This window comes from Macrotis lagotis, chromosome 3, assembly GCF_037893015.1.
Source record: "Macrotis lagotis isolate mMagLag1 chromosome 3, bilby.v1.9.chrom.fasta, whole genome shotgun sequence".
Classification (NCBI taxonomy): Eukaryota; Metazoa; Chordata; class Mammalia; order Peramelemorphia; family Peramelidae; genus Macrotis; species Macrotis lagotis.
Window position 1 is genome coordinate 185,143,026 of NC_133660.1, and position 6,056 is coordinate 185,149,081.

The following is a 6,056-nucleotide window of genomic DNA, read 5'->3' on the forward strand; positions in this document are numbered from 1 at the left end:
TAGGTGATTCTTGAGTGTAATCCTAGCTCCTTTGCCTTCCAGAATATTATGATCCAGGTCCTCTGATACTTTAATTTAGAAACCACTAAAACCTGTGTTATCCTGGCTATGGTTTTGTGATATTTAAATTGTTTCTTTCTGACTGTTTGGAATATTGTCTTCTTGAACTTGAGGCACTGGAATGTTGTTATATTATTTCTTTTGCATTTTGAGATATCTTTCATTAATTGGTAAATTTTTTCAACGCTTATTTTACTCTTTGGTTTTAGAAATTCTGGAAATTTTCCACAATAATTTCTTGAAATATAATGTCAAAGTTGTTTTTATATCATTGCTTTCAGGATTCTAACAATTCTTAAAATGACTCTCCTCAAACTATTTTCCAAATAGATTTTTTAATAAAATATTTCATGTTTTATTTTATTTTTTTCATTCCCTTGATTTTATTTGTCTATTCTAGCTTTTTAAATTATTATTTTCTTTAGTGAGCCTTTGTACCTTACCCCATTTGGCTAATTCTAATTTGTAAGGTCTTATTTCTTCTATGAATTTTTGAACTTTCTATTTTTTTATTTATTTTTGCAACCTTACTTTTTTTTGAAGTTGAGGACAGTTTATTAGTCTCCATGGGGTTGGTGGTGGGTTAACAGCAGAACTCTGCCCCACCTCAGCTTTCCACAGAACATGCCTCCCCCCACCCCCACCCCAGGGACTGCAGTCTAGGAAACATCAGGGAATGATGGGATAGTAATCCCTATTATCAGTACTCTCAGGAACTAGTACTGGATTTAGAAACTTTTATCCTACCCCCCCCACCCTTCATTACATGGAGCTGTTTCCATAACTACCAACCACTCCAGATATCCTTGACATCATCTCTGGATTTCACAGCTATGCCCAACAGAGGGAATAGGCAGCTGTGTCCCTTACATTGCCCCAGCATGGACACAACCCCATCACCATTCTGTACAGTTCTCTATGACCTAAATATAAATACCCTCCTTGCAGTCTCACCCAATTTCAATAATGCAGCAGTGCCAGGGCCCTTGAGCCTGGTGCTGAGTGGGGACTCCTCAAGGTGGCTACTAAAATCACCCCTGGAGTTCATCCACACAGCTGACTGTGGCACTGTCCAGGGCTGCCCACCCTCTTCAGCCTGGATACTGTTGTCTCAGAGTCACTCTCTCCACCCTCACCTATTGGCTTTCACTGTATTGATGTCACTCACAAGATTCTGGGAAAAAACAAATGTCAAAGATCTGGAGCATTGCAATGCTCATGTAGACCCCAGTCGCCACAACTAGGTTGTCTCACAGCCACTTTTCAAACTGGCCCACACAACCTTTCCTATGGATGAAACTCTGCTGTTCCAGTTCCAGTCTCAACTGGACATCACAGCCACATTGGGTACTGAGAAAATCATCTGCAGGATCCTTGACACAGCAGGAGAAGGGTACCCCACGTGGTTGTGGTTCTAGTCAGGGCAATTGAAATAGATGCTAAGGCTCCAGTCACTGGGCCCTTGGGTTCCTCAGCAAGACCAATATTCCTGAGCAAAATCAATGAGGTTTTGCAGGTCAATATCATCCCTATAGATCTTGATGTTATTGATTATGAAGATTTTGAAATTTTCTCTAATGCAATCCTTGAAGATGAAGGCTAGTATTCCTGTGGCCAGCTCCAGAAAGAAGATAAGGCCAAGGAAAACTGAGAAAAACCTGAATAAGTCCATGTTCTCCCGAAGAGCCCCAAGGCAGCCTGCAAAGCCCAGAGCAGACATGATACCTCCAACTACCATGAAGAAACAGAGAAGATCCAGGTTACTCAAGTGGTTAAATGAGGAGGTGATGGAAAGTACACCCTTCTTCCCATGTGCCCACAGAACTATGATCACCAGCACAGCCCCCAATAGCCAGAAAAAAAATGTGGAAACTGAATAGGAAGTATTTTTCACAGCAGGGAACCCCAGGCTCCTAAAAGCACTGCTGCTTGGCCTGCATGGTGAGCAGTTGGGGAGCCCACCTTGTGCTGGAAACTGCTCACCCAGACCAGCCTATCGCCCTGCAGCAGCCCTGAGCTAGTTTTTGCCAAGAGCTTGGTCTGGTGGCCTCAGCTTCATGGCTGAGAACATGCCGAGGCCATCCCCAATCTTACTTCTTAAGACATTCTTCTAATTAATGAATGTTTATGTCTCTTACAATTTGACCAATTCTGACATTTTAGGTATTATATTCATCAGGTTGCTTGTGTGTGTGTGTGTGTGTGTGTGTTTATGTGCCATTGTTTTTACCAAGCAACTTATTGCCATTTGATTTTTTTTTTTGCACCACTCATTTCTTTTTTCCCAAGCTTTCCTCTACTTCTTTTAATTGGTTTTAAAATACTTTTTGAACCCTTCCCAGAATTCTTATTACATTTGGATTCAGTTCACATTTTTACTTGACAATTTGTGAGTTGTTGCTTTAGTATTTTTGTCTTCTAGATTTGTACGTTGATATGCTTTTTTGCCATAATATCTTGTTTTCATTATATTCTTTCCCTTTTATCTCATTTTGAAGCTTTTTTTTTCTTTTAACATTGTGTTAAATTTTGGCTATCCTTTAAGGTTGGAGAGGTCCAAAAAGTATGGATAAATTCTCTGCTGCCTGTGCTAGCTAGGTCCTAACGATTAACTACAAGAAAATTTTTCCATTATCCATTACCACTTCATCTATATGTGGAATCACTGATTACAACAAATGGAGAAGTTTGAAATACTGTTTATAAGTTAACTTGGCTGTGTAATTTCCAGAGAAGTACACATTGATAATGAAGTTGAGACACACACATTACCAGAGCTAGATCAGTATCTAGACAGTGTGGGAAAGGAGAGATCTTAGACTGACTACCATACTGAAACTCTACAGAGGGTGACTAGGTAGCATAGTGGATAGAGCACCGGCCCTGGAGTCAGGTGTACCTGGGTTCAGATCCGGTCTCAGACACTTAGTAATTGCCTTGCTATGCGGCCTTGGGCAAGCTACTTAACCCCGTTTGCCTTGCAAAAACATAAAAAAAACTCTACAGAGCTGTTGTGTCGACCTCATTACATATATGCTTGTTATAACTGCATAATCTACCAGTGCCATGCCAAGAAACTTAATTGCTTCCAATTAAGTTATCTTGGGAAAATTCTAATGATCACCTGCAAGATAAGATACCAGACACAGATCCTTTCTAGAGCTAAACTGCCAAACATTCAAATATTACTTCCTAGAGAACTACAATGGACTAGCCATATTGTTCAAATGCCAGTCACATACTTGCCAAAAAATTTTATTTTATGGAGAGCTCACATCATAGGTTGATCAGAAGAAGTGATACAGGGATACCATGAAGGTCTCTATTAAGAAATTTGGAATTGATTTGTTGCATGTGAGACACTGGCATAGAACTATCCTCGTAAGAGAGGGTACTGTGCTCTATGAGGCAATTTGAAGTAATCCAAAGGAAAAGAAGGATCCTTAATTTAGAGCAACCCCTCTAAATTTCAAGTGTTCACAAGGCCTATTTATACCTGGTTTGTGGTAGAGAATTCTGAGGTCATATTGTTCTGACTCAACTTTTATGCAGTGATGTCATTTTGGTTTCCTTCAATAATGGAGAAGAACCAACCAACCAACCAACCAACCAACCAGTATGAAGATAGGTCTTATATGATTGGATATATATATATAACCTATATCATATTGTTTACTATTTAAGAAAGGACAGAAGGGAGGGAGAGAGAAGAAAATTGGAACTCAACAATTTTCAGAAATAATTGTTGAAATTTGGCTTTACTTGTAATTGAAAAAATGTTCTTAAAATTAATAGGAATTAAAAGTAAGATATTCTTTCTTCCTTATTCATATTATATGCTCCCTTATAAATAGAAAAATTTAAACACACACAGTAATGTTATCTTCTAAAATGTTGATTTTTCCCTAGTAGTCTCCCATTTTGTTATGATGATAGGATTATATTTCCCAAATGTCTGAAAGTCTATCATTAATATTATCAATTTTAATTTTTTTAGATTTAATTTTTAAAATATTTTTATAGATTTTTATTAACTTTTCAATCAACATATATAGTAATATTTTTTCTGGTGTTTGTTTCTTATTTTATTATTATTTTTTTCAGGCAGTGGGGTTAAGTGACTTGTCTAAGTTCACACAGTTAAGTTTCTTTGGTCAAATTTGAACTCAGGTCTTCCTGATTCCAGGACCGGTACTCTGTCCACCATGCCATCTAGCTGTGTCACTCTCCTTCAATTGCTACCAAATGTGTAGCTTGGGACTCAGAAAGTCATTCCCATCTCACAACAATCCTTAGAAAAACAAAGAACAAAAATAAAAACCCTCTCATTTATTATTTTGTTTGTTTTAGTTAGTACTAAATAGAAAGGTTATAAATTTGGAGGCTTGTATTTTTATTCTGTGACTTGAGTTTTCCCACAGGGATATAGCATTCCTTTTGTTACTATTCATTCAAAGCAAAGTCAATTCATTAAGTGTTTTAGCAAACTAGAATATTCTTAGAATTATGTAGTTGAGGAAGACACTACAAATAAAATTTGCATAATTTTACATTTATTGATTTTTTGAAAACTTGAAAACTTGTGAATTAAATGGGAAATACTTTCATTTTGCATTATTATTTCAGTTGAAGGAAGACATTCTTTTTTCCCTCTATTTTAATGGGTTCTGTTAATTTTCTCGCTGATTAGGAAGATGTTATTAAAGAACAACAATTTACCTGAAAATAGAAATAGTTTTTTTATTTGTCAATTATTTATAGATAATTTTGCTTTTTCAAGCATTTCTAGACTTTGTCCAAATAAAGGTGGGGAGGAAGAAGGTCATCTTTACTTTTATCCTGTTTTTACTGGAAAGGTTTCTAGGGTTTTAAATTAGCTAGCTACTGTTTTAGCTTTTAGCTTTAGATTCATTTCATTCCTATAATGGTTAGGATTCTTCTAAAGAAATCTTATATGCATATTGTTTTTACTTAATCATTTTTATGTTTGGTAGAGAAATTCTTTAGACAGTCTTATATAAATTTGTAATCTATCCAACTTTTCTTTACTGGATTATTTTTAATACAAAGTAATATAATAATATTTCTCTCCCAGATTTTCATACCCATCATATTGTTTTCTATCACATTAATACTTTCCATCTTTTTTGGTCCACTTGCAAAATTTTTTATAAAAAAATTATCTATATGAGAGATATCATGATATAGTAAGTAAATTAATATAGAAACACTTATCTAGTCTTTTATTCACAAACACACAATACACAGGGAAGTATATAGAGATCACATATATAGTTATATATGTATCTACATATAGATATGTATTTTGTATGTATGTATGTATCTACACATATAGCATGACCTATAAATATTTAATCTATATTATTTGTTCTGTTTTTATAAAATATGATGGCATGAAGTTCATAGTCAGCCTCAGTGTGGAAGATCAGCTCAAGTGCCACCACTGACAAACATTGTGTGATCCTGAACAAGGGATGTTTTCAACACTCCAACACTAAAGCTTTCATAGAATATACTGACATATAGATAGAGGGTGATACCTTACTGGGAGTTTCATCCCCATTCCAGTCTATCTTTGATTTCTATATGCTTCTGAATTTGTTTGCACGTGTTCATGCATGAATATATTTATTTAACACTCATTAAGTAGAACTTCTGGCCAATATGGCAGAGAGAAGCCTGTTGCTGTGCTAAGGTCTTTTGATCTTTCCTCTTAAACAATATGAAACAAACTTCTTAATGAAAGTCCTATTCACAAAACCCAGAAAGAGAAGCTAGAAAAACAAAACATACCTCAAGTTCTGTCTTTGGGGATCGGGTGTATGGTGAGTGCAGAGTGCCAAAAACCAGTGGGGGAGGAGTAAGAGGAGAACTAGTCTAATATCAGCCCTGAGGGCTTTTGCTGTGGGAACTACTTCACTCTGAGAAGCAACCAGAGGGTGAGGCATGGCCATGGGACTGACAGTCTGGAACTT

General features: G+C 36.2%; 1 pseudogene; it reads right to left on the minus strand.

Moving 5' to 3' along the window:
* Nucleotides 1-769: 769 nt before the first annotated feature.
* LOC141516359 (tetraspanin-17-like) lies at nt 770-2,000 on the minus strand (annotated as a pseudogene).
* Nucleotides 2,001-6,056: the final 4,056 nt, after the last annotated feature.